Genomic DNA, 8,900 nt, shown 5'->3' on the forward strand with positions numbered 1-8,900 from the left:
GAGACATGCCAGTCAGAATTTTGACTCCCATATTCTGTACCAATTACAGAGTTCAAACACTTGATACAGGGAAGATAGAAGTGGCATCACCTAAGCAGAGACTATGATTGAATTACTGTTGTGGCCAATTATGTAAGCAATGTCATTTCTGCACTACTTTAGACCCTTTCAGGCATATATATGTATAATGAAAGCAAAAACACACAACAGTGGAAATTTACAGTAAGAAAGATAAAGCTTAAGATAGTTTAGGCCAGGGTTGCAGCTTTTATCAAAAATTTAGGGAAGCACAGGTAGGAACCAATGCTTAAAGCCAAGCAGAGACAATTTAATGTCAACAAGAACTCAATTATGCTCAAATTTCTGCCTCACATTTCACTCATAGGGTACCTAACTACAAAAAGATTCACCTTTCATCTGACCCACTAAAACACCAATGATTAATTTATAGCTCATTCTATCACAGAGGCTTGGGAAGTTTATCAATATATTAAGACGCATGGATGTCTGCTATAGTATCTCAGGCAAATGCAATTACAATAGAACCTCGGGTTACGAACGTGATCCGTGCGGGAAGCACGTTCACAACCCGCAACACCGTGTCTGCGCACATGAGGATCACGATTTGGTGCTTCTGCGCATGCGCCGAAACCCGGAAGTAACCCATTCCGGTACTTCCAGGTTTAGCGCAGTGCACAACCCGAAAACACGTAACCTGAAGCGTCTGTAACCCAAGGTACCACTGTAAAATACAACTTGGTTAAAAACAGAAAATGATAATCTTACCTTCCCACCACTTTCCATAGCCAGCCAAAATTGTACACTCCTGAAATATGTTCTCTGGCTCTGATAAATTTTCAGGAATTCAAATTTGTGAAGAAGCAACACCATCAGCCTTTAATGCTCATTTTTTGTTTCAATATGACACTTGGATAGTAACAAAGAGAAGTGTTTTTAAATGATAGCGGAGATAAACAAAATAAGATGGTTAGCATGCATGGGTGAGGGGTTTTTTTTGGGGGGGGGGTACATAAAGGGCAGCCACAGAGGAACCTAAACTACCTTAGGACCACAGAGAGGAGTTTAACTCTTACTTTGCCCGCCACAATTCTGACAAGTTGCTATTTGCATGTCAAAGGAAGTTCCCATTGGCTAACCCATTGTGATAGAACACATGGGTTCTGGCAGCCTGTTTAGCATGTGCCCTACCCATCTGGTATGTAGATTTGAACCAGCACCTTGAAATCTGCTTGGAAAAATGATGCTGTGGCTGCAGAAGCACCAACATATAATGCTACCAGACTTTGTGGAGTGTTCCCTGAGCCTCCTCTCCTCTCCCCTCTCCTTGGGAGTCCTTTAGGCGGCAGCAGCAGCTGCTGCTAACCCTGGTCTCTGAGCTGCCCTCCTGCTCCAAAGAGAGAAGCCTCCTCACAGTGCCCCACAAGGGCCTGGGAAGCACCCCCTGGTCAGCCCCAGAGGCACCATTCACCTGGGGAGCTTGTAACCAGGGCTGCTGCAAGGAACAGCTGTGCAAGCCTTTAGGAGGCAGATGTGAGAGGGCATCAGAGGAGGGAGGGAAGGAAAGAAGGACAGAGGGCCAGTGTTGCCCGTGGCACCCTGACCATCATTCAAGATACCCCAGGGTACCACGGCACACTGGATGAAAACCAATGTACTCGTTAGTCACTAAAGGCAACTACATGCAGAGAATATTGCAGTCATTCCTCTTACATTACAATGGCTGGTTTGTATCCAAAAAGTCTGAGTGTAACCTTCATACCAAATCCAAGTTGATGAAAAGCACTCATATTTCTGAAACCTAAATTCTTTGCCAAGTCATCAACCTAACCTAATTAAAATGAGTTTTCAGGATGAATAAAATACAAATCGCAAGGTACCCACTGCACTAAAAACTGCAGATCGTAGTTAATAACTATGGTCCTTGGGCTGCAAAGGTTACTTTACAAGAAATAATATAATCATGGAATTGTAGAGTTGAAAGGAGATTACCCCATAAGGGTAATCTAGTCCAACCCCTGTAATGCAGAAATATTTTGTCCAACATGGGGCTTAAACCCACAACTCTGAGATTAAGAATCTCATGCTCTACTGACTGAGCTGCAGTGATCTTTCAAGCAGCATTAAATATTTCCTTGTTGGTGTATTTTTTAGTGAAATATACTTTCAATCATCTTAACTTTGATTCCTGACATAATAATTTACTGAATGCATGTATCTCTGCAAATTCAACACATACAGCTAGTTATAAATAGGTTCCGCTGTAGGCATTTTCTTGCTTGTATAACAAAATTCATCAGCTGATTTTAGGCGAACTGACTTCCTCCTGTAAGAAAACTAGGCATTAACTTAAAGGCTATACAAGAGGGTTGGAGTATCCATGCAAAACCGCTTAACTTAAGTGTCACCTATACTGTGCAAGCTCCCCTGCATCAACATTTTGAATTATGGCTCAAGCTACTATGTTAAGTACAAACAACAAATGTTATAGCAAGCGAGAAAACACTAATATACTAGAATAGAGATTGGGAACCTTTTTCAGACCAAAGCCTGCATTCCTTCATGGACAACCTTCCAGGGCCCATATGCCAGGAGTGAGAGGGGCCAGAGACCAAAGTTGGTGGGTCAATTTATTTATCATAGTTGTTAGTTACTCTTTTCATGGAAGGATCCAAATAAACTTACATTGAAACCAATTAATAACATCCAGCAACAACACAGCTACACAGATAAAGCACATAGGGACTAACAGATCCAACCACAATGCCATCCTTCAAACAATGTTATAAACTCAGATATATAAGCTAATCGCCAAACGGCACCTTAAACCTAGGCTACAGTCACCACAACAGAATGTCTAGGCACCATTTCTCCCCCAGCGAAATTTATTATTAATACTATTCATTTCATTTCTATAACACTTTCTACTTTAACGGGGGGAAATTTCAAAGCCATTTACAACACATGGAAACAACAAATAAAACAATTCAGAATAAAACAAATTCAATCTTCAAGGAAAATATTTCAGATCCTTCTCTAAGTAACATTTTGCTTTCCCCATATTTATGTACCTACTTAATTTATATAGCTGCCCCACAGAAGAAGTACTCTAGGAAGTCAGGGTGGTGTAGTAGTCAGGGTGTCAGACTAGGTCCTGGAAAATCAGGGGAATGATTCCCCATTCAGTCATGTAGCTCACTGGGTGACCTTGAAGTCTGTCACAGTCCCTTGACCTACCTCACATGGTCGTTGTAGGGATTAACTGAGGAGCGGGTGAACCATGTAGTCCTTGGAGAAAAAGGTGGGATATGAATGCAGTAAATAAGCTCTTCTGCTTACCTGCCTAAGAAAGCTGGAGGGGCCAGACAGATGGAGATGTCAGTCACCAACCTGTCATCCAGAGATCTCCACATGGTCGCAACTGGACCAATGCTGGTCACAAAACACACCTGGTGCCAGGGGTATTTCGAACACTGCCTTCAAATTAAGGACCAAATGCCAGGTAAAGAGAAAACGTCTTTGCCTTGTGCCCAAAAATAAAGACAATACCAGTTGTGTCTCCCTAGGGAGAGCATTCCACAAGTGTGAAGGGCCACTACTGAAAAGACCCCAAGCAGTTTTTACTTTTATATAGTAGGCTACATGTGAGCCACACTAAAGTCAAAGGTTTCTACACACCACCCCCATCTCTACATCCAGGCAAGCAAAAGGCATAGTCACAGCTCAAAGACACATTCTTGTCAGGCAAAAGCCCTTGAGGAGTGTGCAGAACAGTCAATGTGTGCTGCAGCTTTGAGAGAGGGCCTGTTTATGGGTCTAGCCTGGGGAGAGTCCCAAGGGCCAGTCCCAGAGGTCTGAAGGGCCACATTCAGTCTCTGGGACTGAGATTACCCAAACCTATACTAGAACAAGATTTGAGTGGTGGGAAGAGAGAAAATATTAAAATGCAAAGTTATTACTTGTCCAGTTCCAGCACAATTGCCTACATGAGGTTCTATGTTAAGGATGATCCATCAAAGTCAGTTGTTGGATACTTACTGCCTACAGGGCCTTCTGCTACTCCCAGAGTTCCCTGGATTGAGGCCAACATACTTACTTAGGTCCAGTGTGCCAAGCAGTTGCCTTCTGTTGAAAACCAACACCATTTCCCAACGGACATGGTGACCTCTGGGATTCAACCTGTCACCTCGTTAAAGGCTTTTCCCAGGCAGGGGAGGGGGAGGGAGAGAAAAACGGCTTGAGCGAAGGCCCCCCCCCCCAATTTCTCGTGCAGCAGCTACTGACTCCAAGCTACACACACATCCCAAATTGGCCTTGTCTAATGATGTCAACCACTAAGAGGAGTAGCGCGCCGTGTATTCACCAGAAAGCCCGCTTCCAAAACAGACGGTTGAACGAAGCCAACCTGGCGCCGCGTCTCCACCGGGGAGGAAAGGATCCGGCAGAACCTGCAAAAGCGGCAGCCCAGAAGCCCGTCGAGAACGAAGACGACTGGCAGACCCGGCTGCCTGGCAGGAGAGCCGCTTCCACTTCCCATTTTGTAACACCCTCCGCCTCCCCCCCCCACCCAATAGAAAGACACCTGCGCAGGACCCCTCCCTCGGGGGGCAGCCCCAGAAGCCCTCACGGACCCACCACACCCACCAGGGAGCCTGGTCTCTCTTCTCAGGCGCCGCTGCCTCACCTCAGCCCCCACCGAGCTCCTTCCTTCTCCCCCCCCCCCCGACCGGCCTCCTCTTCCCCCTCCCGACACTCATTCAGATCCGAGCCGAGAGAGGAAGAGAGGCGCCCTCCCCTTCGCCTCCCGCGCACAAACCCCGCTTCCGAGACCGACACTTACCAAGGGAAACTTCTCCCTGCCCGGCCGGGGGGCGCTGCTACTCGGTCCCCCCAGGCCGGCTTCAAACACTGCCCTCACCCGCTTCCTAAGGTTCGAATCAACAACAAGATGGCGGCGCCGGGAAGGTGGGCATTCTGCCGTCATAGCAACCGTGTTGTCCAAGGTCCGCCTTCCTAGGAGGATAATCCAATCACGTACCGATGTGTTCCTGGCGGTGTGCTGTTCCTCATTCTGATTGGATAGTGTAATCGTCACTCTTTTTAATTCTCCACGCCTCCTTCGTCCGGAACCCCGTCTTCAGTTTTCCGACGCACGCTGCGCAAACGTGACGCAACCATCCTCTTGTGGAGGGGCGATTGTCTATTGGCTAACAAGTCATGGCCTATCAACCAATTGAAGAAGCCTTTCACTGCTAATCTCTACCTCCACCTTGAGGCAGCTCTTTCAGGACCTGACCTCTGCTCTTTCCATGGAAAGTGGTTCCTAGATTACCTTTCTATAACTTAGTTTCTGACCCCTGCCGCCACCTTTATCAGTTAACACACGCTTTTGGTATTCTGCTAAGTCTGCTCTTATCCGGAATGTGATTGAAGGCCTGCCCTCTGACCTTACCTTACCAGGAAGCTTGCAGCAAGTGTGTTAACATCCTATATTTTTCACACACCCATCCTTCCACACTTAATCTACATCTGACAAAAAAAGAAAACTCAGCACACTTAATTTCTAAAATGCTTAATCTGTTTGCCCCAGAGAGTGCCCCAATCCCCGCTTTGCAGGATTGCTTTATTACCATTTTTTATTTTTACAAATTTCCGTCCAAGTCTGGAATGATTTGGACTGGAGACAGATGGTCATTTTAAATAAAACTTATTGCTCAAAGTGTGTCTGTGTTGCACCTCTGCCTCTGGTTGTGCAGGTTTTAATATTCTTTGAAAAACCTGCAAACCCTGTTTGACCAAGAGGAAAAATATACATGTGCTTTTATAATAGGAAAGGACGCCTCCTTCAAACTTGTTTTTTAAAATTTGCTTTGTTCCAGCACTGCAGAATTTAATCCCTTTGTCCAAGGACAGCTACACCCACCTTCTCACTGATTAGTTGTTGCTAAGTCAGACAAAGATAAGACTGAGGAAGGTTTTCACAAACCCATGGCCTTCAATGATGTGAACTGCTGTTATTATTTGAGGTCAGTATGAAGGTACCCATATTATTTGGGGACAGTATTAGGGTACCCATATGCTCTATGCTCTTACTTTATAAAGATAAAGGACCCCTGGATGGTTAAGTCCAGTCAAAGGTGACCATGAGGTGCGGCATTCATCTCGCTTTTCAGGCCAAGGGAACTGGCGTTTGTCCTGTGCTGTAGCACACATAAAGTGGGACATTCTGGGATCAAATCAGAAAACCAGATGACTTTTCTAAATCAGGGATGTCCTTGGAAAATAGGGACACTTGGAGGGTCTGTCATACTAGAATTTGGGATGCCAGAATTTAGGTCCCATTCAAATGGAAACATTATTCTGAAATCACAGGCATCTTTGCTGTTGCAATTGCATCTACATTCACTTGCCAAGTGTTTTTCACGTATCTGACAAAGTAGGCACTGTTCCATGAAAGCTTATGCCGCAATAGTCTTTGAGATGTCACAGCAATCTGTTGTTTTCACAATGGTTCCCACTCTTGAATTTATATTTCCAACACCACAGCACCAAGCACTCTCTATTTTTGCTACAGCTTTATTCCTGTAATGTTTTAACACTCTTGGGTCAAACCATATCATGTGTACAATATGTTTACCCCATTGGACCCTCCCCCCGACCCTCTCCCATACACAGGATTACACATGGCTTGGTAAAAAAAACCATAGTAAATTACATTACTTGCCCAGAAATAACCACCATCTCATGCTAACTAGAAGTGGAAACAGTCTACCAAAAATTTACTAAAACCTCCAAACATAAAACTAGATGTATTGTTGAGAGCAGGTACCTTTTCAATTTATGTAGATTCCTGTACCCAGATTGCCTGTACAGTGTAGGTATGCAAATTGCATTGCCAATACTAATTCTGTAAATTGCTGTCAACTACAGTGGATTAGTATATACGCGGCATAAGGTTAATATTCAGCCAATGCAAATATTCCCCGTTTGAAATATACTCAGAGTCGCAAAGTGATTTCATGCTCTTTATTCAGCTCATAGTGGTGAGGAGGAATGAATGAATGTCCCCTCAAAGTACAGTGGTGCCTCACAAGACGAAAATAATTTGTTCCGCTTGTCTCTTCGTCTAGCGGTTTTTTCGTCTTGCGAAGCATGGCCATTAGCGGATTAGCGGATTAGCGCTATTAGCGGCTTAGCGGCTATTAGTGGCTTAGCGGCTAAGAAAAAGGGGGGGAGGGAAAAAACTCGCAAGAACTCGCAAGACGTTTTCGTCTTGCGAAGCAAGCCCATAGGGAAATTCGTCTTGCGAAGCACCTGAAAAACGGAAAACTCTTTCGTCTAGCAAGTTTTTTGTCTTGCGAGACATTCGTCTTGCGGGGCACCACTGTATCTGCTTTATATACATTATTTACACAATGGGCTGCACTTGATTGGCTAATTCTGGAATTCTACTGTAAGCCAATCAGGTTGTGGATTCACTTATATCTGGAGCATGATTGGGTGGTTCCTGCCAACCAATCATACTGCTGCATTGTTCTAGGACCAATCAGACTGCTGCATTCTGAATCCTAATGTTCTAGGACCAATCAGACTGCTGCAGTTTGGATCCTATTCAACTCAGTACATAACACCGTTTCAAAACATTTGTGCCCATTATGCTATTGGGTTGGCCATATGTATTTCTGGTTTCATTACTGTTTGTGCCTGCAAAAGCTTTGGGGAGGTCACACTGCTTCATTTCCATTCTGTGCATGTCCTGTAGCATCCAGCTGAAGACCTGTTACTTTTCATACCACATTCCTGTATGGGGGGTTGGCCCATTGCACTAGAGTGCCCTTCTAGACAATAATAGTGTGATAACACTGGGGAAGCATCAAAAAACAACTAATAAAGTGGAACGATGTGCCAAACATAAATTCACCACTAAAACACTGTTACTGTGTTTTTGCCATGTTGCAGAATACACTTGCCCAAAACCTGCTCTAGTCTGCAGAGGTCCTATGTGACTCTGCCCCAGGGTGTTCACAGCTTTCTAGCCAGTAGGGCGTCTTACAGCTTGGCAACTTAAGAGCAGTGAGGAAAAAGAGAAATAGGGAATCTATGCCAGGTGGCCTCTGCTCAGCAGAGGTTTTGAGCTCTAGCTTCTTGTTCCATTGCACTGCTCTTATGTGTGAGAGACGAGTGTGTGGTTCTGCATAGCTAATGCAGAAACAATGGGGGCTTTTTGAAACTAACTGGAACTAAAAAAACCCACTTCCAGTTTTCACTTCTCTATTGAAGCTCTCATTTATTTGTCATTTTGGGGTAACCAAAAGTTATACCTGTGGTTCCCATGGCCCAGCTCACCTTACCTCAGCCAAGAGAATTTAAAAGGGAAGACAGATACACAAATGGGGCATCCTGATGTTATAGAAATGTCCCTACAATAGAGCTGTCAGCAGATTAAGGTGTCCTTCTTTGATCAACTCTCTGTATGTAACAAATGGGAGTGATTAACTGGTTTACTAAGTGTCATTGAACACTCTTTAACATTCCAAATGCCATCCTCTATATATAACACATTAGTAATCAATCCTTGCAATTGTATGCTTCATGGGAGGATGTCCAAGTTTCTTCTGACCTGCCTCACACATGAAAATTGTTGTCAGCGTTCAGTGTGGTTTGATGGTAACATGTGTCATCAAAATTCAGGAAACATCAGGGTGCACAAAATAATATGATGCTCTCAATACCACACATGCCAATTTAGGGTATTTTGTTCAGGGAGCTGGGTCAAGAGACAATGGTTCATTTGATGTTAAGGGCAAGCCACAAGGCTGGCTCCAAGTTGGGGTGGTGGTTTTTTTGGGGAGGGAGCTATTAGGAAAGATGCACCTAATAGG

General features: G+C 44.5%; 1 protein-coding gene across 3 annotated transcripts in view; it reads right to left on the bottom strand.

Moving 5' to 3' along the window:
* Positions 1-5,169, bottom strand: part of IP6K1 (inositol hexakisphosphate kinase 1) — a 28,383-nt gene extending 23,214 nt beyond the window's left edge. The window contains exon 1 of one of the 3 annotated variants that reach the window (XM_083726390.1): positions 5,057-5,169. The gene's annotated coding sequence lies outside the window, so the exon portion shown is untranslated. Of the gene's footprint in view, positions 1-786; positions 1,108-4,858; positions 5,018-5,056 lie in introns of those variants that run through there. The other 2 variants (XM_083726389.1, XM_083726391.1) reach the window with 2 other exon arrangements.
* Between the last annotated feature and the right edge of the window lie 3,731 nt (positions 5,170-8,900).

This window comes from Podarcis gaigeae, assembly GCF_964106915.1.
Source record: "Podarcis gaigeae genome assembly, chromosome: 2".
Taxonomy (NCBI): domain Eukaryota; kingdom Metazoa; phylum Chordata; class Lepidosauria; order Squamata; family Lacertidae; genus Podarcis; species Podarcis gaigeae.